The sequence below is a fragment of the Aulonocara sp. 'chitande type north' Nkhata Bay genome, linkage group LG14 (assembly GCF_057382095.1).
Source record: "Aulonocara sp. 'chitande type north' Nkhata Bay isolate Kocher_YH1m ecotype deep benthic linkage group LG14, A_spYH_male_GT1.1, whole genome shotgun sequence".
NCBI lineage: Eukaryota > Metazoa > Chordata > Actinopteri > Cichliformes > Cichlidae > Aulonocara > Aulonocara sp. 'chitande type north' Nkhata Bay.
The window spans coordinates 144947-169575 of NC_141357.1; positions in this window are offsets into that span (position 1 = coordinate 144947).

Sequence of the window (24629 nt, forward strand, 5' to 3'; positions counted from 1 at the left end):
ATATTCAGAGTTCCGGAATGCACCAAGGTTCCGGAATGTTAAGAGTTCCGGAATGCACCAAGGTTCCGGAATGTTCGGAATTCCGGAATGTTCAGAGTTCCGGAATGCACCAAGGTTCCGGAATGTTCGGAATTCCGGAATGTTCGGAATTCCGGAATGTTCAGAGTTTCGGAATGCACCAAGGTTCCGGAATGTTCGGAATTCCGGAATGTTCGGAATTCCGGAATGTTCAGAGTTCCGGAATGCACCAAGGTTCCGGAATGTTCGGAATTCCGGAATGTTCAGAGTTCCGGAATGTTCAGAGTTCCGGAATGTTCAGAGTTCCGGAATGCACCAAGGTTCCGGAATGTTCGGAATTCCGGAATGTTCAGAGTTCCGGAATGTTCAGAGTTCCGGAATGCACCAAGGTTCCGGAATGTTCGGAATTCCGGAATGTTCAGAGTTCCGGAATGCACCAAGGTTCCGGAATGTTCGGAATTCCGGAATGTTCAGAGTTCAGAGCACCAAGGTTCCGGAATGTTCGGAATTCCGGAATGCACCAAGGTTCCGGAATGTTCGGAATTCCGGAATGTTCAGAGTTCCGGAATGCACCAAGGTTCTGGAATGTTCGGAATTCCGGAATGTTCAGAGTTCCGGAATGCACCAAGGTTCCGGAATGTTCAGAGTTCCGGAATGCACCAAGGTTCCGGAATGTTCAGAGTTCCGGAATGCACCAAGATTCCGGAATGTTCAGAGTTCCGGAATGTTCAGAGTTCCGGAATGCACCAAGGTTCCGGAATGTTCGGAATTCCGGAATGTTCAGAGTTCCGGAATGCACCAAGGTTCCGGAATGTTCGGAATTCCGGAATGTTCAGAGTTCCGGAATGCACCAAGGTTCCGGAATGTTAAGAGTTCCGGAATGCACCAAGGTTCCGGAATGTTCGGAATTCCGGAATGTTCAGAGTTCCGGAATGCACCAAGGTTCCGGAATGTTCGGAATTCCAGAATGTTCAGAGTTCCGGAATGTTCAGAGTTCCGGAATGCACCAAGGTTCCGGAATGTTCGGAATTCCGGAATGTTCAGAGTTCCGGAATGCACCAAGGTTCCGGAATGTTCGGAATTCCGGAATGTTCGGAATTCCGGAATGTTCAGAGTTCCGGAATGCACCAAGGTTCCGGAATGTTCGGAATTCCGGAATGTTCAGAGTTCCGGAATGTTCAGAGTTCCGGAATGCACCAAGGTTCCGGAATGCACAAAGGTTCCGGAATGTTCAGAGTTCCGGAATGCACCAAGGTTCCGGAATGTTCGGAATTCCGGAATGTTCAGAGTTCCGGAATGCACCAAGGTTCCGGAATGCACAAAGGTTCCGGAATGTTCGGAATTCCGGAATGTTCGGAATTCCGGAATGTACCAAGGTTCCGGAATGTTCGGAATTCCGGAATGCACAAAGGTTCCGGAATGTTCGGAATTCCGGAATGTTCGGAATTCCGGAATGTACCAAGGTTCCGGAATGTTCGGAATTCCGGAATGAACCAAGGTTCTGGAATGTTCAGAGTTCCGGAATGCACCAAGGTTCCGGAATGTTCGGAATTCCGGAATGTTCAGAGTTCCGGAATGCACCAAGGTTCGGGAATGTTCGGAATTCCGGAATGTTCAGAGTTCCGGAATGTTCAGAGTTCCGGAATGCACCAAGGTTCCGGAATGTTCGGAATTCCGGAATGTTCAGAGTTCCGGAATGCAACAAGGTTCCGGAATGTTCGGAATTCCGGAATGTTCAGCGTTCCGGAATGTTCAGAGTTCCGGAATGCACCAAGGTTCCGGAATGTTCGGAATTCCGGAATGTTCAGAGTTCCGGAATGCACCAAGGTTCCGGAATGTTCGGAATTCCAGAATGTTCAGAGTTCCGGAATGCACCAAGGTTCCGGAATGTTCGGAATTCCGGAATGTTCAGAGTTCCGGAATGCACCAAGGTTCCGGAATGTTCGGAATTCCGGAATGTTCAGAGTTCCGGAATGCACCAAGGTTCCGGAATGTTCGGAATTCCGGAATGTTCAGAGTTCCGGAATGCACCAAGGTTCCGGAATGTTCGGAATTCCGGAATGTTCAGAGTTCCGGAATATTCAGAGTTCCGGAATGCACCAAGGTTCCGGAATGTTAAGAGTTCCGGAATGCACCAAGGTTCCGGAATGTTCGGAATTCCGGAATGTTCAGAGTTCCGGAATGCACCAAGGTTCCGGAATGTTCGGAATTCCGGAATGTTCGGAATTCCGGAATGTTCAGAGTTTCGGAATGCACCAAGGTTCCGGAATGTTCGGAATTCCGGAATGTTCAGAGTTCCGGAATGTTCAGACTTCCGGAATGCACCAAGGTTCCGGAATGTTCGGAATTCCAGAATGTTCAGAGTTCCGGAATGTTCAGAGTTCCGGAATGCACCAAGGTTCCGGAATGTTCGGAATTCCGGAATGTTCAGAGTTCCGGAATGCACCAAGGTTCCGGAATGTTCGGAATTCCGGAATGTTCAGAGTTCCGGAATGTTCAGAGTTCCGGAATGCACCAAGGTTCCGGAATGTTAAGAGTTCCGGAATGCACCAAGGTTCCGGAATGTTCAGAGTTCCGGAATGCACCAAGGTTCCGGAATGTTCAGAGTTCCGGAATGCACCAAGGTTCCGGAATGCACCAAGGTTCCGGAATGTTCAGAGTTCCGGAATGCACCAAGGTTCCGGAATGTTCGGAATTCCGGAATGCACCAAGGTTCCGGAATGCACCAAGGTTCCGGAATGTTCAGAGTTCCGGAATGAACCAAGGTTCCGGAATGTTAGGAATTCCGGAATGTTCAGAGTTCCGGAATGCACCAAGGTTCCGGAATGTTCGGAATTCCGGAATGCACCAAGGTTCCGGAATGCACCAAGGTTCCGGAATGTTCGGAATTCCGGAATGTTCAGAGTTCCGGAATGCACCAAGGTTCCGGAATGCACAAAGGTTCCGGAATGTTCAGAGTTCCGGAATGCACCAAGGTTCCGGAATGTTCGGAATTCCGGAATGTTCAGAGTTCCGGAATGCACCAAGGTTCCGGAATGCACAAAGGTTCCGGAATGTTCGGAATTCCGGAATGTTCGGAATTCCGGAATGTACCAAGGTTCCGGAATGTTCGGAATTCCGGAATGCACAAAGGTTCCGGAATGTTCGGAATTCCGGAATGTTCGGAATTCCGGAATGTACCAAGGTTCCGGAATGTTCGGAATTCCGGAATGAACCAAGGTTCTGGAATGTTCAGAGTTCCGGAATGCACCAAGGTTCCGGAATGTTCAGAGTTCCGGAATGCACCAAGGTTCCGGAATGTTCGGAATTCCGGAATGTTCAGAGTTCCGGAATGCACCAAGGTTCCGGAATGTTCGGAATTCCGGAATGTTCAGAGTTCCGGAATATTCAGAGTTCCGGAATGCACCAAGGTTCCGGAATGTTAAGAGTTCCTGAATGCACCAAGGTTCCGGAATGTTAAGAGTTCCGGAATGCACCAAGGTTCCGGAATGTTCAGAGTTCCGGAATGCACCAAGGTTCCGGAATGTTCGGAATTCCGGAATGTTCAGAGTTCCGGAATGCACCAAGGTTCCGGAATGTTCGGAATTCCGGAATGTTCGGAATTCCGGAATGTTCAGAGTTCCGGAATGCACCAAGGTTCCGGAATGTTCGGAATTCCGGAATGTTCAGAGTTCCGGAATGTTCAGACTTCCGGAATGCACCAAGGTTCCGGAATGTTCGGAATTCCAGAATGTTCAGAGTTCCGGAATGTTCAGAGTTCCGGAATGCACCAAGGTTCCGGAATGTTCGGAATTCCGGAATGTTCAGAGTTCCGGAATGCACCAAGGTTCCGGAATGTTCGGAATTCCGGAATGTTCAGAGTTCCGGAATGTTCAGAGTTCCGGAATGCACCAAGGTTCCGGAATGTTAAGAGTTCCGGAATGCACCAAGGTTCCGGAATGTTCAGAGTTCCGGAATGCACCAAGGTTCCGGAATGTTCAGAGTTCCGGAATGCACCAAGGTTCCGGAATGCACCAAGGTTCCGGAATGTTCAGAGTTCCGGAATGCACCAAGGTTCCGGAATGTTCGGAATTCCGGAATGCACCAAGGTTCCGGAATGCACCAAGGTTCCGGAATGTTCAGAGTTCCGGAATGAACCAAGGTTCCGGAATGTTCGGAATTCCGGAATGTTCAGAGTTCCGGAATGCACCAAGGTTCCGGAATGTTCGGAATTCCGGAATGTTCAGAGTTCCGGAATGCACCAAGGTTCCGGAATGTTCGGAATTCCGGAATGTTCAGAGTTCCGGAATGCACCAAGGTTCCGGAATGCACAAAGGTTCCGGAATGTTCAGAGTTCCGGAATGCACCAAGGTTCCGGAATGTTCGGAATTCCGGAATGTTCAGAGTTCCGGAATGCACCAAGGTTCCGGAATGCACAAAGGTTCCGGAATGTTCGGAATTCCGGAATGTTCGGAATTCCGGAATGTACCAAGGTTCCGGAATGTTCGGAATTCCGGAATGCACAAAGGTTCCGGAATGTTCGGAATTCCGGAATGTTCGGAATTCCGGAATGTACCAAGGTTCCGGAATGTTCGGAATTCCGGAATGAACCAAGGTTCTGGAATGTTCAGAGTTCCGGAATGCACCAAGGTTCCGGAATGTTCGGAATTCCGGAATGTTCAGAGTTCCGGAATGCACCAAGGTTCCGGAATGTTCGGAATTCCGGAATGTTCAGAGTTCCGGAATGCACCAAGGTTCCGGAATGTTCGGAATTCCGGAATGTTCAGAGTTCCGGAATGCACCAAGGTTCCGGAATGTTCGGAATTCCGGAATTTTCAGAGTTCCGGAATGCACCAAGGTTCGGGAATGTTCGGAATTCCGGAATGTTCAGCGTTCCGGAATGTTCAGAGTTCCGGAATGCACCAAGGTTCCGGAATGTTCGGAATTCCGGAATGTTCAGAGTTCCGGAATGTTCAGAGTTCCGGAATGCACCAAGGTTCCGGAATGTTTGGAATTCCGGAATTTTCAGAGTTCCTGAATGCACCAAGGTTCCGGAATGTTCAGAGTTCCGGAATGCACCAAGATTCCGGAATGTTCGGAATTCCGGAATGTTCAGAGTTCCGGAATGTTCAGAGTTCCGGAATTCCGAACATTCCGGAACCTTTGTGCATTCCGGAATGTTCAGAGTTCCGGAATGCACCAAGGTTCCGGAATGTTCGGAATTCCGGAATGTTCAGAGTTCCGGAATGTTCAGAGTTCCGGAATGTTCAGAGTTCCGGAATGCACCAAGGTTCCGGAATGTTCGGAATTCCGGAATGTTCAGAGTTCCGGAATGCACCAAAATTCCGGAATGTTCAGAGTTCCGGAATGCACAAAGGTTCCGGAATGTTCGGAATTCCGGAATGTTCAAAGTTCCGGAATGCACCAAGGTTCCGGAATGTTCGGAATTCCGGAATGTTCAGAGTTCCAGAATGCACCAAGGTTCCGGAATGTTCAGAGTTCCGGAATGCACCAAGGTTCCGGAATGTTCGGAATTCCGGAATGTTCAGAGTTCCGGAATGCACCAAAATTCCGGAATGTTCAGAGTTCCGGAATGCACAAAGGTTCCGGAATGTTCGGAATTCCGGAATGTACCAAGGTTCCGGAATGTTCAGAGTTCCGGAATCCACCAAGGTTCCGGAATGTTCAGAGTTCCGGAATGCACCAAGGTTCCGGAATGTTCGGAATTCCGGAATGTTCAGAGTTCCGGAATGTTCAGAGTTCCGGAATGCACCAAGGTTCCGGAATGTTCGGAATTCCGGAATGTTCAGAGTTCCGGAATGCACCAAGGTTCCGGAATGTTCGGAATTCCGGAATGTTCAGAGTTCCGGAATGCACCAAGGTTCCGGAATGTTCGGAATTCCGGAATGTTCAGAGTTCCGGAATGTTCAGAGTTCCGGAATGCACCAAGGTTCCGGAATGTTCGGAATTCTGGAATGTTCAGAGTTCCGGAATGCACCAAGGTTCCGGAATGTTAAGAGTTCCGGAATGCACCAAGGTTCCGGAATGTTAAGAGTTCCGAAATGCACCAAGGTTCCGGAATGTTCAGAGTTCCGGAATGCACCAAGGTTCCGGAATGCACCAAGGTTCCGGAATGTTCAGAGTTCCGGAATGCACCAAGGTTCCGGAATGTTCAGAGTTCCGGAATGCACCAAGGTTCCGGAATGTTCAGAGTTCCGGAATGCACCAAGGTTCCGGAATGTTCGGAATTCCGGAATGTTCAGAGTTCCGGAATGTTCAGAGTTCCGGAATGCACCAAGGTTCCGGAATGTTCGGAATTCCGGAATGTTCAGAGTTCAGAGCACCAAGGTTCCGGAATGTTCGGAATTCCGGAATGCACCAAGGTTCCGGAATGTTCGGAATTCCAGAATGTTCAGAGTTCCGGAATGTTCAGAGTTCCGGAATGCACCAAGGTTCCGGAATGTTCGGAATTCCGGAATGTTCAGAGTTCCGGAATGCACCAAGGTTCCGGAATGTTCGGAATTCCGGAATGTTCAGAGTTCAGAGCACCAAGGTTCCGGAATGTTCGGAATTCCGGAATGCACTAAGGTTCCGGAATGCACCAAGGTTCCGGAATGTTCGGAATTCCGGAATGTTCAGAGTTCAGAGCACCAAGGTTCCGGAATGTTCGGAATTCCGGAATGCACCAAGGTTCCGGAATGCACCAAGGTTCCGGAATGTTCAGAGTTCCGGAATGCACCAAGGTTCTGGAATGTTCGGAATTCCGGAATGTTCAGAGTTCCGGAATGCACCAAGGTTCCGGAATGTTCGGAATTCCGGAATGTTCAGAGTTCCGGAATGCACCAAGGTTCCGGAATGTTCGGAATTCCGGAATGTTCAGAGTTCCGGAATGCACCAAGGTTCCGGAATGTTCGAAATTCCGGAATGTTCAGAGTTCCGGAATGCACCAAGGTTCCGGAATGTACCAAGGTTCCGGAATGTTCGGAATTCCGGAATGCACAAAGGTTCCGGAATGTTCGGAATTCCGGAATGCACAAAGGTTCCGGAATGTTCAGAGTTCCGGAATGCACCAAGGTTCCGGAATGTTCGGAATTCCGGAATGTTCAGAGTTCCGGAATGTTCGGAATTCCGGAATGTTCAGAGTTCCGGAATGCACCAAGGTTCCGGAATGTTCGGAATTCCGGAATGTTCAGAGTTCAGAGCACCAAGGTTCCGGAATGTTCGGAATTCCGGAATGCACCAAGGTTCCGGAATGCACCAAGGTTCCGGAATGTTCGGAATTCCGGAATGCACAAAGGTTCCGGAATGTTCAGAGTTCCGGAATGCACCAAGGTTCCGGAATGTTCGGAATTCCGGAATGTTCAGAGTTCCGGAATGTTCGGAATTCCGGAATGTTCAGAGTTCCGGAATGCACCAAGGTTCCGGAATGTTCGGAATTCCGGAATGTTCAGAGTTCAGAGCACCAAGGTTCCGGAATGTTCGGAATTCCGGAATGCACCAAGGTTCCGGAATGCACCAAGGTTCCGGAATGTTCGGAATTCCGGAATGTTCAGATTTCAGAGCACCAAGGTTCCGGAATGTTCGGAATTCCGGAATGCACCAAGGTTCCGGAATGCACCAAGGTTCCGGAATGTTCAGAGTTCCGGAATGCACCAAGGTTCTGGAATGTTCGGAATTCCGGAATGTTCAGAGTTCCGGAATGCACCAAGGTTCCGGAATGTTCGGAATTCCGGAATGTTCAGAGTTCAGAGCACCAAGGTTCCGGAATGTTCGGAATTCCGGAATGCACCAAGGTTCCGGAATGCACCAAGGTTCCGGAATGTTCGGAATTCCGGAATGTTCAGATTTCAGAGCACCAAGGTTCCGGAATGTTCGGAATTCCGGAATGCACCAAGGTTCCGGAATGCACCAAGGTTCCGGAATGTTCAGAGTTCCGGAATGCACCAAGGTTCTGGAATGTTCGGAATTCCGGAATGTTCAGAGTTCCGGAATGCACCAAGGTTCCGGAATGTTCGGAATTCCGGAATGTTCAGAGTTCCGGAATGCACCAAGGTTCCGGAATGTTCGGAATTCCGGAATGTTCAGAGTTCCGGAATGCACCAAGGTTCCGGAATGTTCGAAATTCCGGAATGTTCAGAGTTCCGGAATGCACCAAGGTTCCGGAATGTACCAAGGTTCCGGAATGTTCGGAATTCCGGAATGCACAAAGGTTCCGGAATGTTCGGAATTCCGGAATGCACAAAGGTTCCGGAATGTTCAGAGTTCCGGAATGCACCAAGGTTCCGGAATGTTCGGAATTCCGGAATGTTCAGAGTTCCGGAATGTTCGGTATTCCGGAATGTTCAGAGTTCCGGAATGTTCAGAGTTCCGGAATGCACCAAGGTTCCGGAATGTTCGGAATTCCGGAATGTTCAGAGTTCCGGAATACACCAAGGTTCCGGAATGTTCGGAATTCCGGAATGTTCAGAGTTCCGGAATGTTCAGAGTTCCGGAATGCACCAAGGTTCCGGAATGTTAAGAGTTCCGGAATGCACCAAGGTTCCGGAATGTTCAGAGTTCCGGAATGCACCAAGGTTCCGGAATGTTCAGAGTTCCGGAATGCACCAAGGTTCCGGAATGCACCAAGGTTCCGGAATGTTCGGAATTCCGGAATGTTCAGAGTTCCGGAATGCAACAAGGTTCCGGAATGTTCGGAATTCCGGAATGTTCAGAGTTCCGGAATGCACCAAGGTTCGGGAATGTTCAGAATTCCGGAATGTACCAAGGTTCCGGAATGTTCAGAGTTCCGGAATGTTCAGAGTTCCGGAATGCACCAAGGTTCCGGAATGTTCAGAGTTCCGGAATGCACCAAGATTCCGGAATGTTCAGAGTTCCGGAATGTTCAGAGTTCCGGAATGCACCAAGGTTCCGGAATGTTCGGAATTCCGGAATGTTCAGAGTTCCGGAATGTTCAGAGTTCCGGAATGCACCAAGGTTCCGGAATGTTCGGAATTCCGGAATGTTAAGAGTTCCGGAATGCACCAAGGTTCCGGAATGTTAAGAGTTCCGAAATGCACCAAGGTTCCGGAATGTTCAGAGTTCCGGAATGCACCAAGGTTCCGGAATGCACCAAGGTTCCGGAATGTTCAGAGTTCCGGAATGCACCAAGGTTCCGGAATGTTCAGAGTTCCGGAATGCACCAAGGTTCCGGAATGTTCGGAATTCCGGAATGCACAAAGGTTCCGGAATGTTCAGAGTTCCGGAATGCACCAAGGTTCCGGAATGTTCAGAGTTCCGGAATGCACCAAGGTTCCGGAATGTTCAGAGTTCCGGAATGCACCAAGGTTCCGGAATGTTCGGAATTCCGGAATGTTCAGAGTTCCGGAATGCACCAAGGTTCCGGAATGTTCAGAGTTCCGGAATGCACCAAGGTTCCGGAATGTTCGGAATTCCGGAATGTTCAGAGTTCCGGAATGCACCAAGGTTCCGGAATGTTCAGAGTTCCGGAATGCACCAAGGTTCCGGAATGTTCGGAATTCCGGAATGTACCAAGGTTCCGGAATGTTCGGAATTCCGGAATGCACAAAAGTTCCGGAATGTTCAGAGTTCCGGAATGCACCAAGGTTCCGGAATGTTCAGAGTTCCGGAATGCACCAAGGTTCCGGAATGTTCGGAATTCCGGAATGTTCAGAGTTCCGGAATGCACCAAGGTTCCGGAATGTTCAGAGTTCCGGAATGCACCAAGGTTCCGGAATGCACAAAGGTTCCGGAATGTTCGGAATTCCGGAATGTACCAAGGTTCCGGAATGTTCGGAATTCCGGAATGCACAAAAGTTCCGGAATGTTCAGAGTTCCGGAATGCACCAAGGTTCCGGAATGTTCAGAGTTCCGGAATCCACCAAGGTTCCGGAATGTTCGGAATTCCGGAATGTTCAGAGTTCCGGAATGCACCAAGGTTCCGGAATGTTCGGAATTCCGGAATGTTCAGAGTTCCGGAATGCACCAAGGTTCCGGAATGTTCGGAATTCCGGAATGTTCAGAGTTCCGGAATGTTCAGAGTTCCGGAATGCACCAAGGTTCCGGAATGTTTGGAATTCCGGAATTTTCAGAGTTCCTGAATGCACCAAGGTTCCGGAATGTTCAGAGTTCCGGAATGCACCAAGATTCCGGAATGTTCAGAGTTCCGGAATGCACCAAGGTTCCGGAATGTTCGGAATTCCGGAATGTTCAGAGTTCCGGAATGTTCAGAGTTCCGGAATGCACCAAGGTTCCGGAATGTTCGGAATTCCGGAATGTTCAGAGTTCCGGAATGCACCAAGGTTCCGGAATGTTCGGAATTCCGGAATGTTCAGAGTTCCGGAATGTTCAGAGTTCCGGAATGCACCAAGGTTCCGGAATGTTCGGAATTCCGGAATGTTCAGAGTTCCGGAATGCACAAAGGTTCCGGAATGTTCGGAATTCCGGAATGTTCAGAGTTCCGGAATGCACCAAGGTTCCGGAATGTTCGGAATTCCGGAATGTTCAGAGTTCCGGAATGCACCAAGGTTCCGGAATGCACAAAGGTTCCGGAATGTTCGGAATTCCGGAATGTTCAGAGTTCCGGAATGCACCAGGGTTCCGGAATGTTCAGAGTTCCGGAATGCACCAAGGTTCCGGAATGTTCAGAGTTCCGGAATGCACCAAGGTTCCGGAATGTTCGGAATTCCGGAATGTTCAGAGTTCCGGAATGCACCAAAGTTCCGGAATGTTCGGAATTCCGGAATGTTCAGAGTTCCGGAATGTTCGGAATTCCGGAATGCACAAAGGTTCCGGAATGTTCGGAATTCCGGAATGCACAAAGGTTCCGGAATGTTCAGAGTTCCGGAATGCACCAAGGTTCCGGAATGTTCGGAATTCCGGAATGTTCAGAGTTCCGGAATGTTCGGAATTCCGGAATGTTCAGAGTTCCGGAATGCACCAAGGTTCCGGAATGCACAAAGGTTCCGGAATGTTCAGAGTTCCGGAATGTTCAGAGTTCCGGAATGCACCAAGGTTCCGGAATGTTCGGAATTCCGGAATTTTCAGAGTTCCTGAATGCACCAAGGTTCCGGAATGTTCAGAGTTCCGGAATGCACCAATATTCCGGAATGTTCAGAGTTCCGGAATGCACCAAGGTTCCGGAATGTTCGGAATTCCGGAATGTTCAGAGTTCCGGAATGCACCAAGGTTCCGGAATGTTCGGAATTCCGGAATGTTCAGAGTTCCGGAATGCACCAAGGTTCCGGAATGTTCGGAATTCCGGAATGTTCAGAGTTCCGGAATGTTCAGAGTTCCGGAATGCACCAAGGTTCCGGAATGTTCGGAATTCCGGAATGTTCAGAGTTCCGGAATGTTCAGAGTTCCGGAATGCACAAAGGTTCCGGAATGTTCGGAATTCCGGAATGTTCAGAGTTCCGGAATGCACCAAGGTTCCGGAATGTTCGGAATTCCGGAATGTTCAGTTCCGGAATGCACCAAGGTTCCGGAATGCACAAAGGTTCCGGAATGTTCGGAATTCCGGAATGTTCAGAGTTCCGGAATGCACCAGGGTTCCGGAATGTTCAGAGTTCCGGAATGCACCAAGGTTCCGGAATGTTCAGAGTTCCGGAATGCACCAAGGTTCCGGAATGTTCGGAATTCCGGAATGTTCAGAGTTCCGGAATGCACCAAAGTTCCGGAATGTTCGGAATTCCGGAATGTTCAGAGTTCCGGAATGTTCGGAATTCCGGAATGCACAAAGGTTCCGGAATGTTCGGAATTCCGGAATGCACAAAGGTTCCGGAATGTTCAGAGTTCCGGAATGCACCAAGGTTCCGGAATGTTCGGAATTCCGGAATGTTCAGAGTTCCGGAATGTTCGGAATTCCGGAATGTTCAGAGTTCCGGAATGCACCAAGGTTCCGGAATGCACAAAGGTTCCGGAATGTTCAGAGTTCCGGAATGTTCAGAGTTCCGGAATGCACCAAGGTTCCGGAATGTTCAGAGTTCCGGAATGTTCAGAGTTCCGGAATGCACCAAGGTTCCGGAATGTTCGGAATTCCGGAATGTTCAGAGTTCCGGAATGTTCAGAGTTCCGGAATGCACCAAGGTTCCGGAATGTTCGGTATTCCGGAATGTTCAGAGTTCCGGAATGTTCAGAGTTCCGGAATGCACCAAGGTTCCGGAATGTTCGGAATTCCGGAATGTTCAGAGTTCCGGAATACACCAAGGTTCCGGAATGTTCGGAATTCCGGAATGTTCAGAGTTCCGGAATGTTCAGAGTTCCGGAATGCACCAAGGTTCCGGAATGTTAAGAGTTCCGGAATGCACCAAGGTTCCGGAATGTTCAGAGTTCCGGAATGCACCAAGGTTCCGGAATGTTCAGAGTTCCGGAATGCACCAAGGTTCCGGAATGCACCAAGGTTCCGGAATGTTCGGAATTCCGGAATGTTCAGAGTTCCGGAATGCAACAAGGTTCCGGAATGTTCGGAATTCCGGAATGTTCAGAGTTCCGGAATGTTAAGAGTTCCGGAATGTTCAGAGTTCCGGAATGCACCAAGGTTCGGGAATGTTCAGAATTGCGGAATGTACCAAGGTTCCGGAATGTTCAGAGTTCCGGATTGTTCAGAGTTCCGGAATGCACCAAGGTTCCGGAATGTTCAGAGTTCCGGAATGCACCAAGATTCCGGAATGTTCAGAGTTCCGGAATGTTCAGAGTTCCGGAATGCACCAAGGTTCCGGAATGTTCGGAATTCCGGAATGTTCAGAGTTCCGGAATGTTCAGAGTTCCGGAATGCACCAAGGTTCCGGAATGTTCGGAATTCCGGAATGTTAAGAGTTCCGGAATGCACCAAGGTTCCGGAATGTTAAGAGTTCCGAAATGCACCAAGGTTCCGGAATGTTCAGAGTTCCGGAATGCACCAAGGTTCCGGAATGCACCAAGGTTCCGGAATGTTCAGAGTTCCGGAATGCACCAAGGTTCCGGAATGTTCAGAGTTCCGGAATGCACCAAGGTTCCGGAATGTTCGGAATTCCGGAATGCACAAAGGTTCCGGAATGTTCAGAGTTCCGGAATGCACCAAGGTTCCGGAATGTTCAGAGTTCCGGAATGCACCAAGGTTCCGGAATGTTCAGAGTTCCGGAATGCACCAAGGTTCCGGAATGTTCGGAATTCCGGAATGTTCAGAGTTCCGGAATGCACCAAGGTTCCGGAATGTTCAGAGTTCCGGAATGCACCAAGGTTCCGGAATGTTCGGAATTCCGGAATGTTCAGAGTTCCGGAATGCACCAAGGTTCCGGAATGTTCAGAGTTCCGGAATGCACCAAGGTTCCGGAATGCACAAAGGTTCCGGAATGTTCGGAATTCCGGAATGTACCAAGGTTCCGGAATGTTCGGAATTCCGGAATGCACAAAGGTTCCGGAATGTTCAGAGTTCCGGAGTGCACCAAGGTTCCGGAATGTTCAGAGTTCCGGAATGTTCAGAGTTCCGGAATGCACCAAGGTTCCGGAATGTTCAGAGTTCCGGAATCCACCAAGGTTCCGGAATGTTCAGAGTTCCGGAATGCACCAAGGTTCCGGAATGTTCGGAATTCCGGAATGTTCAGAGTTCCGGAATGTTCAGAGTTCCGGAATGCACCAAGGTTCCGGAATGTTCGGAATTCCGGAATGTTCAGAGTTCCGGAATGCACCAAGGTTCCGGAATGTTCGGAATTCCGGAATGTTCAGAGTTCCGGAATGCACCAAGGTTCCGGAATGTTCGGAATTCCGGAATGTTCAGAGTTCCGGAATGTTCAGAGTTCCGGAATGCACCAAGGTTCCGGAATGTTTGGAATTCCGGAATTTTCAGAGTTCCTGAATGCACCAAGGTTCCGGAATGTTCAGAGTTCCGGAATGCACCAAGATTCCGGAATGTTCAGAGTTCCGGAATGCACCAAGGTTCCGGAATGTTCGGAATTCCGGAATGTTCAGAGTTCCGGAATGTTCAGAGTTCCGGAATGCACCAAGGTTCCGGAATGTTCGGAATTCCGGAATGTTCAGAGTTCCGGAATGCACCAAGGTTCCGGAATGTTCGGAATTCCGGAATGTTCAGAGTTCCGGAATGTTCAGAGTTCCGGAATGCACCAAGGTTCCGGAATGTTCGGAATTCCGGAATGTTCAGAGTTCCGGAATGCACAAAGGTTCCGGAATGTTCGGAATTCCGGAATGTTCAGAGTTCCGGAATGCACCAAGGTTCCGGAATGTTCGGAATTCCGGAATGTTCAGAGTTCCGGAATGCACCAAGGTTCCGGAATGCACAAAGGTTCCGGAATGTTCGGAATTCCGGAATGTTCAGAGTTCCGGAATGCACCAGGGTTCCGGAATGTTCGGAATTCCGGAATGTTCAGAGTTCCGGAATGCACCAAGGTTCCGGAATGTTCAGAGTTCCGGAATGCACCAAGATTCCGGAATGTTCAGAGTTCCGGAATGTTCAGAGTTCCGGAATGCACCAAGGTTCCGGAATGTTCGGAATTCTGGAATGTTCAGAGTTCCGGAATGCACCAAGGTTCCGGAATGTTCGGAATTCCGGAATGTTCAGAGTTCCGGAATGCACCAAGGTTCCAGAATGTTCGGAATTCCGGAATGTTCAGAGTTCCGGAATGCACCAAGGTTCCGGAATGTTAAGAGTTCCGGAATGCACCAAGGTTCCGGAATGTTAAGAGTTCCGGAATGCACCAAGGTTCCGGAATGTTCAGAGTTCCGGAATGCACCAAGGTTCCGGAATGTTCAGAGTTCCGGAATGCACCAAGGTTCCGGAATGCACAAAGGTTCCGGAATGTTCAGAGTTCCGGAATGTTCAGAGTTCCGGAATGCACCAAGGTTCCGGAATGTTCGGAATTCCGGAATGTTCAGAGTTCCGGAATGTTCAGAGTTCCGGAATGCACCAAGGTTCCGGAATTTTAAGAGTTCCGGAATGCACCAAGGTTCCGGAATGTTCAGAGTTCCGGAATGCACCAAGGTTCCGGAATGTTCGGAATTCCAGAATGTTCAGAGTTCCGGAATGCACCAAGGTTCCGGAATGTTCGGAATTCCGGAATGTTCAGAGTTCCGGAATGCACCAAGGTTCCGGAATGTTCGGAATTCCGGAATGTTCAGAGTTCCGGAATGCACCAAGGTTCCGGAATGTTCGGAATTCCGGAATGTTCAGAGTTCCGGAATGCACCAAGGTTCCGGAATGTTCGGAATTCCGGAATGTTCAGAGTTCCGGAATATTCAGAGTTCCGGAATGCACCAAGGTTCCGGAATGTTAAGAGTTCCGGAATGCACCAAGGTTCCGGAATGTTCGGAATTCCGGAATGTTCAGAGTTCCGGAATGCACCAAGGTTCCGGAATGTTCGGAATTCCGGAATGTTCGGAATTCCGGAATGTTCAGAGTTTCGGAATGCACCAAGGTTCCGGAATGTTCGGAATTCCGGAATGTTCAGAGTTCCGGAATGTTCAGACTTCCGGAATGCACCAAGGTTCCGGAATGTTCGGAATTCCAGAATGTTCAGAGTTCCGGAATGTTCAGAGTTCCGGAATGCACCAAGGTTCCGGAATGTTCGGAATTCCGGAATGTTCAGAGTTCCGGAATGCACCAAGGTTCCGGAATGTTCGGAATTCCGGAATGTTCAGAGTTCCGGAATGTTCAGAGTTCCGGAATGCACCAAGGTTCCGGAATGTTAAGAGTTCCGGAATGCACCAAGGTTCCGGAATGTTCAGAGTTCCGGAATGCACCAAGGTTCCGGAATGTTCAGAGTTCCGGAATGCACCAAGGTTCCGGAATGCACCAAGGTTCCGGAATGTTCAGAGTTCCGGAATGCACCAAGGTTCCGGAATGTTCGGAATTCCGGAATGCACCAAGGTTCCGGAATGCACCAAGGTTCCGGAATGTTCAGAGTTCCGGAATGAACCAAGGTTCCGGAATGTTAGGAATTCCGGAATGTTCAGAGTTCCGGAATGCACCAAGGTTCCGGAATGTTCGGAATTCCGGAATGCACCAAGGTTCCGGAATGCACCAAGGTTCCGGAATGTTCGGAATTCCGGAATGTTCAGAGTTCCGGAATGCACCAAGGTTCCGGAATGCACAAAGGTTCCGGAATGTTCAGAGTTCCGGAATGCACCAAGGTTCCGGAATGTTCGGAATTCCGGAATGTTCAGAGTTCCGGAATGCACCAAGGTTCCGGAATGCACAAAGGTTCCGGAATGTTCGGAATTCCGGAATGTTCGGAATTCCGGAATGTACCAAGGTTCCGGAATGTTCGGAATTCCGGAATGCACAAAGGTTCCGGAATGTTCGGAATTCCGGAATGTTCGGAATTCCGGAATGTACCAAGGTTCCGGAATGTTCGGAATTCCGGAATGAACCAAGGTTCTGGAATGTTCAGAGTTCCGGAATGCACCAAGGTTCCGGAATGTTCAGAGTTCCGGAATGCACCAAGGTTCCGGAATGTTCGGAATTCCGGAATGTTCAGAGTTCCGGAATGCACCAAGGTTCCGGAATGTTCGGAATTCCGGAATGTTCAGAGTTCCGGAATATTCAGAGTTCCGGAATGCACCAAGGTTCCGGAATGTTAAGAGTTCCGGAATGCACCAAGGTTCCGGAATGTTAAGAGTTCCGGAATGCACCAAGGTTCCGGAATGTTCAGAGTTCCGGAATGCACCAAGGTTCCGGAATGTTCGGAATTCCGGAATGTTCAGAGTTCCGGAATGCACCAAGGTTCCGGAATGTTCGGAATTCCGGAATGTTCGGAATTCCGGAATGTTCAGAGTTCCGGAATGCACCAAGGTTCCGGAATGTTCGGAATTCCGGAATGTTCAGAGTTCCGGAATGTTCAGACTTCCGGAATGCACCAAGGTTCCGGAATGTTCGGAATTCCAGAATTTTCAGAGTTCCGGAATGTTCAGAGTTCCGGAATGCACCAAGGTTCCGGAATGTTAAGAGTTCCGGAATGCACCAAGGTTCCGGAATGTTCAGAGTTCCGGAATGCACCAAGGTTCCGGAATGTTCAGAGTTCCGGAATGCACCAAGGTTCCGGAATGCACCAAGGTTCCGGAATCTTCAGAGTTCCGGAATGCACCAAGGTTCCGGAATGTTCGGAATTCCGGAATGCACCAAGGTTCCGGAATGCACCAAGGTTCCGGAATGTTCAGAGTTCCGGAATGAACCAAGGTTCCGGAATGTTCGGAATTCCGGAATGTTCAGAGTTCCGGAATGCACCAAGGTTCCGGAATGTTCGGAATTCCGGAATGTTCAGAGTTCCGGAATGCACCAAGGTTCCGGAATGTTCGGAATTCCGGAATGTTCAGAGTTCCGGAATGCACCAAGGTTCCGGAATGCACAAAGGTTCCGGAATGTTCAGAGTTCCGGAATGCACCAAGGTTCCGGAATGTTCGGAATTCCGGAATGTTCAGAGTTCCGGAATGCACCAAGGTTCCGGAATGCACAAAGGTTCCGGAATGTTCGGAATTCCGGAATGTTCGGAATTCCGGAATGTACCAAGGTTCCGGAATGTTCGGAATTCCGGAATGCACAAAGGTTCCGGAATGTTCGGAATTCCGGAATGTTCGGAATTCCGGAATGTACCAAGGTTCCGGAATGTTCGGAATTCCGGAATGAACCAAGGTTCTGGAATGTTCAGAGTTCCGGAATGCACCAAGGTTCCGGAATGTTCGGAATTCCGGAATGTTCAGAGTTCCGGAATGCACCAAGGTTCGGGAATGTTCGGAATTCCGGAATGTTCAGAGTTCCGGAATGTTCAGAGTTCCGGAATGCACCAAGGTTCCGGAATGTTCGGAATTCCGGAATGTTCAGAGTTCCGGAATGCAACAAGGTTCCGGAATGTTCGGAATTCCGGAATGTTCAGCGTTCCGGAATGTTCAGAGTTCCGGAATGCACCAAGGTTCCGGAATGTTCGGAATTCCGGAATGTTCAGAGTTCCGGAATGCACCAAGGTTCCGGAATGTTCGGAATTCCAGAATGTTCAGAGTTCCGGAATGCACCAAGGTTCCGGAATGTTCGGAATTCCGGAATGTTCAGAGTTCCGGAATGCACCAAGGTTCCGGAATGTTCGGAATTCCGGAATGTTCAGAGTTCCGGAATGCACCAAGGTTCCGGAATGTTCGGAATTCCGGAATGTTCAGAGTTCCGGAATGCACCAAGGTTCCGGAATGTTCGGAATTCCGGAATGTTCAGAGTTCCGGAATATTCAGAGTTCCGGAATGCACCAAGGTTCCGGAATGTTAAGAGTTCCGGAATGCACCAAGGTTCCGGAATGTTCGGAATTCCGGAATGTTCAGAGTTCCGGAATGCACCAAGGTTCCGGAATGTTCGGAATTCCGGAATGTTCGGAATTCCGGAATGTTCAGAGTTTCGGAATGCACCAAGGTTCCGGAATGTTCGGAATTCCGGAATGTTCAGAGTTCCGGAATGTTCAGACTTCCGGAATGCACCAAGGTTCCGGAATGTTCGGAATTCCAGAATGTTCAGAGTTCCGGAATGTTCAGAGTTCCGGAATGCACCAAGGTTCCGGAATGTTCGGAATTCCGGAATGTTCAGAGTTCCGGAATGCACCAAGGTTCCGGAATGTTCGGAATTCCGGAAGGTTCAGAGTTCCGGAATGTTCAGAGTTCCGGAATGCACCAAGGTTCCGGAATGTTAAGAGTTCCGGAATGCACCAAGGTTCCGGAATGTTCAGAGTTCCGGAATGCACCAAGGTTCCGGAATGTTCAGAGTTCCGGAATGCACCAAGGTTCCGGAATGCACCAAGGTTCCGGAATGTTCAGAGTTCCGGAATGAACCAAGGTTCCGGAATGTTAGGAATTCCGGAATGTTCAGAGTTCCGGAATGCACCAAGGTTCCGGAATGTTCGGAATTCCGGAATGCACCAAGGTTCCGGAATGCACCAAGGTTCCGGAATGTTCGGAATTCCGGAATGTTCAGAGTTCCGGAATGCACCAAGGTTCCGGAATGCACAAAGGTTCCGGAATGTTCAGAGTTCCGGAATGCACCAAGGTTCCGGAATGTTCGGAATTCCGGAATGTTCAGAGTTCCGGAATGCACCAAGGTTCCGGAATGCACAAAGGTTCCGGAATGTTCGGAATTCCGGAATGTTCGGAATTCCGGAATGTACCAAGGTTCCGGAATGTTCGGAATTCCGGAATGCACAAAGGTTCCGGAATGTTCGGAATTCCGGAATGTTCGGAATTCCGGAATGTACCAAGGTTCCGGAATGTTCGGAATTCCGGAATGAACCAAGGTTCTGGAATGTTCAGAGTTCCGGAATGCACCAAGGTTCCGGAATGTTCGGAATTCCGGAATGTTCAGAGTTCCGGAATGCACCAAGGTTCCGGAATGTTCGGAATTCCGGAATGTTCAGAGTTCCGGAATGCACCAAGGTTCCGGAATGTTCGGAATTCCGGAATGTTCAGAGTTCCGGAATGCACCAAGGTTCCGGAATGTTCGGAATTCCGGAATTTTCAGAGTTCCGGAATGCACCAAGGTTCGGGAATGTTCGGAATTCCGGAATGTTCAGCGTTCCGGAATGTTCAGAGTTCCGGAATGCACCAAGGTTCCGGAATGTTCGGAATTCCGGAATGTTCAGAGTTCCGGAATGCACCAAGGTTCCGGAATGTTCGGAATTCCGGAATGTTCAGAGTTCCGGAATGCACCAAGGTTCCGGAATGTTCGGAATTCCAGAATGTTCAGAGTTCCGGAATGTTCAGAGTTCCGGAATGCACCAAGGTTCCGGAATGTTCGGAATTCCGGAATGTTCAGAGTTCCGGAATGCACCAAGGTTCCGGAATGTTCGGAATTCCGGAATGTTCAGAGTTCCGGAATGCAACAAGGTTCCGGAATGTTCGGAGTTCCGGAATGCACCAAGGTTCCGGAATGTTCGGAATTCCGGAATGTTCAGAGTTCCGGAATGTTCAGAGTTCCGGAATGCACCAAGGTTCCGGAATGTTCGGAATTCCAGAATGTTCAGAGTTCCGGAATGTTCAGAGTTCCGGAATGCACCAAGGTTCCGGAATGTTCGGAATTCCGGAATGTTCAGAGTTCCGGAATGTTCAGCGTTCCGGAATGTTCAGAGTTCCGGAATGCACCAAGGTTCCGGAATGTTCGGAATTCCGGAATGTTCAGAGTTCCGGAATGCACCAAGGTTCCGGAATGTTCGGAATTCCAGAATGTTCAGAGTTCCGGAATGCACCAAGGTTCCGGAATGTTCGGAATTCCGGAATGTTCAGAGTTCCGGAATGCACCAAGGTTCCGGAATGTTCGGAATTCCGGAATGTTCAGAGCTCCGGAATGCACCAAGGTTCCGGAATGTTCGGAATTCCGGAATGTTCAGAGTTCCGGAATATTCAGAGTTCCGGAATGCACCAAGGTTCCGGAATGTTAAGAGTTCCGGAATGCACCAAGGTTCCGGAATGTTAAGAGTTCCGGAATGCACCAAGGTTCCGGAATGCACCAAGGTTCCGGAATGTTCGGAATTCCGGAATGTTCAGAGTTCCGGAATGCAACAAGGTTCCGGAATGTTCGGAATTCCGGAATGTTCAGAGTTCCGGAATGCACCAAGGTTCCGGAATGTTCGGAATTCCGGAATGTTCAGAGTTCCAGAATGTTCAGAGTTCCGGAATGTTCAGAGTTCCGGAATGCACCAAGGTTCCGGAATGTTCGGAATTCCGGAATGTTCAGAGTTCCGGAATGCACCAAGGTTCCGGAATGTTCGGAATTCCGGAATGTTAAGCGTTCCGGAATGTTCAGAGTTCCGGAATGCACCAAGGTTCCGGAATGTTCGGAATTCCGGAATGTTCAGAGTTCCGGAATGCACCAAGGTTCCGGAATGTTCGGAATTCCGGAATGTTCAGAGTTCCGGAATGCACCAAGGTTCCGGAATGTTAAGAGTTCCGGATTGCACCAAGGTTCCGGAATGTTCGGAATTCCGGAATGTTCAGAGTTCCGGAATGCACCAAGGTTCCGGAATGTTCGGAATTCCGGAATGTTCAGAGTTCCGGAATGCACCAAGGTTCCGGAATGTTCGGAATTCCGGAATGTTCAGAGTTCCGGAATGCACCAAGGTTCCGGAATGTTCGGAATTCCGGAATGTTAAGCGTTCCGGAATGTTCAGAGTTCCGGAATGCACCAAGGTTCCGGAATGTTCGGAATTCCGGAATGTTCAGAGTTCCGGAATGCACCAAGGTTCCGGAATGTTCGGAGTTCCGGAATGCACCAAGGTTCCGGAATGTTCGGAATTCCGGAATGTTCAGAGTTCCGGAATGTTCAGAGTTCCGGAATGCACCAAGGTTCCGGAATGTTCGGAATTCCAGAATGTTCAGAGTTCCGGAATGTTCAGAGTTCCGGAATGCACCAAGGTTCCGGAATGTTCGGAATTCCGGAATGTTCAGAGTTCCGGAATGCACCAAGGTTCCGGAATGTTCGGAATTCCGGAATGTTCAGAGTTCCGGAATGCACCAAGGTTCCGGAATGTTCGGAATTCCGAAATGTTAAGCGTTCCGGAATGTTCAGAGTTCCGGAATGCACCAAGGTTCCGGAATGTTCGGAATTCCGGAATGTTCAGAGTTCCGGAATGCACCAAGGTTCCGGAATGTTCGGAATTCCGGAATGTTCAGAGTTCCGGAATGCACCAAGGTTCCGGAATGTTAAGAGTTCCGGAATGCACCAAGGTTCCGGAATGTTCGGAATTCCGGAATGTTCAGAGTTCCGGAATGCACCAAGGTTCCGGAATGTTCGGAATTCCAGAATGTTCAGAGTTCCGGAATGTTCAGAGTTCCAGATTGCACCAAGGTTCCGGAATGTTCGGAATTCCGGAATGTTCAGAGTTCCGGAATGCACCAAGGTTCCGGAATGTTCGGAATTCCGGAATGTTCGGAATTCCGGAATGTTCAGAGTTCCGGAATGCACCAAGGTTCCGGAATGTTCGGAATTCCGGAATGTTCAGAGTTCCGGAATGTTCAGAGTTCCGGAATGCACCAAGGTTCCGGAATGTTCGGAATTCCGGAATGTTCAGAGTTCCGGAATGCACCAAGGTTCCGGAATGTTCGGAATTCCGGAATGTTCAGAGTTCAGAGCACCAAGGTTCCGGAATGTTCGGAATTCCGGAATGCACCAAGGTTCCGGAATGTTCGGAATTCCGGAATGTTCAGAGTTCCGGAATGCACCAAGGTTCTGGAATGTTCGGAATTCCGGAATGTTCAGAGTTCCGGAATGCACCAAGGTTCCGGAATGTTCAGAGTTCCGGAATGCACCAAGGTTCCGGAATGTTCAGAGTTCCGGAATGCACCAAGATTCCGGAATGTTCAGAGTTCCGGAATGTTCAGAGTTCCGGAATGCACCAAGGTTCCGGAATGTTCGGAATTCCGGAATGTTCAGAGTTCCGGAATGCACCAAGGTTCCGGAATGTTCGGAATTCCGGAATGTTCAGAGTTCCGGAATGCACCAAGGTTCCGGAATGTTAAGAGTTCCGGAATGCACCAAGGTTCCGGAATGTTCGGAATTCCGGAATGTTCAGAGTTCCGGAATGCACCAAGGTTCCGGAATGTTCGGAATTCCAGAATGTTCAGAGTTCCGGAATGTTCAGAGTTCCGGAATGCACCAAGGTTCCGGAATGTTCGGAATTCCGGAATGTTCAGAGTTCCGGAATGCACCAAGGTTCCGGAATGTTCGGAATTCCGGAATGTTCGGAATTCCGGAATGTTCAGAGTTCCGGAATGCACCAAGGTTCCGGAATGTTCGGAATTCCGGAATGTTCAGAGTTCCGGAATGTTCAGAGTTCCGGAATGCACCAAGGTTCCGGAATGTTCGGAATTCCGGAATGTTCAGAGTTCCGGAATGCACCAAGGTTCCGGAATGTTCGGAATTCCGGAATGTTCAGAGTTCAGAGCACCAAGGTTCCGGAATGTTCGGAATTCCGGAATGCACCAAGGTTCCGGAATGTTCGGAATTCCGGAATGTTCAGAGTTCCGGAATGCACCAAGGTTCTGGAATGTTCGGAATTCCGGAATGTTCAGAGTTCCGGAATGCACCAAGGTTCCGGAATGTTCAGAGTTCCGGAATGCACCAAGGTTCCGGAATGTTCAGAGTTCCGGAATGCACCAAGATTCCGGAATGTTCAGAGTTCCGGAATGTTCAGAGTTCCGGAATGCACCAAGGTTCCGGAATGTTCGGAATTCCGGAATGTTCAGAGTTCCGGAATGCACCAAGGTTCCGGAATGTTCGGAATTCCGGAATGTTCAGAGTTCCGGAATGCACCAAGGTTCCGGAATGTTAAGAGTTCCGGAATGCACCAAGGTTCCGGAATGTTCGGAATTCCGGAATGTTCAGAGTTCCGGAATGCACCAAGGTTCCGGAATGTTCGGAATTCCAGAATGTTCAGAGTTCCGGAATGTTCAGAGTTCCGGAATGCACCAAGGTTCCGGAATGTTCGGAATTCCGGAATGTTCAGAGTTCCGGAATGCACCAAGGTTCCGGAATGTTCGGAATTCCGGAATGTTCGGAATTCCGGAATGTTCAGAGTTCCGGAATGCACCAAGGTTCCGGAATGTTCGGAATTCCGGAATGTTCAGAGTTCCGGAATGTTCAGAGTTCCGGAATGCACCAAGGTTCCGGAATGTTCGGAATTCCGGAATGTTCAGAGTTCCGGAATGTTCAGAGTTCCGGAATGCACCAAGGTTCCGGAATGTTCGGAATTCCGGAATGTTCAGAGTTCCGGAATGCACCAAGGTTCCGGAATGTTCGGAATTCCGGAATGTTCAGAGTTCAGAGCACCAAGGTTCCGGAATGTTCGGAATTCCGGAATGCACCAAGGTTCCGGAATGCACCAAGGTTCCGGAATGTTCAGAGTTCCGGAATGCACCAAGGTTCCGGAATGTTCGGAATTCCGGAATGTTCAGAGTTCCGGAATGCACCAAGGTTCCGGAATGTTCAGAGTTCCGGAATGCACCAAGGTTCCGGAATGTTCAGAGTTCCGGAATGCACCAAGATTCCGGAATGTTCAGAGTTCCGGAATGTTCAGAGTTCCGGAATGCACCAAGGTTCCGGAATGTTCGGAATTCCGGAATGTTCAGCGTTCCGGAATGCACCAAGGTTCCGGAATGTTCGGAATTCCGGAATGTTCAGAGTTCCGGAATGCACCAAGGTTTCGGAATGTTAAGAGTTCCGGATTGCACCAAGGTTCCGGAATGTTCGGAATTCCGGAATGTTCAGAGTTCCGGAATGCACCAAGGTTCCGGAATGTTCGGAATTCCAGAATGTTCAGAGTTCCGGAATGTTCAGAGTTCCGGAATGCACCAAGGTTCCGGAATGTTCAGAGTTCCGGAATGCACCAAGGTTCCGGAATGTTCGGAATTCCGGAATGTTCAGAGTTCCGGAATGCACCAAGGTTCCGGAATGTTCGGAATTCCGGAATGTTCAGAGTTCCGGAATGCACCAAGGTTCTGGAATGTTCGGAATTCCGGAATGTTCAGAGTTCCGGAATGCACCAAGGTTCCGGAATGTTCAGAGTTCCGGAATGCACCAAGGTTCCGGAATGTTCAGAGTTCCGGAATGCACCAAGATTCCGGAATGTTCAGAGTTCCGGAATGTTCAGAGTTCCGGAATGCACCAAGGTTCCGGAATGTTCGGA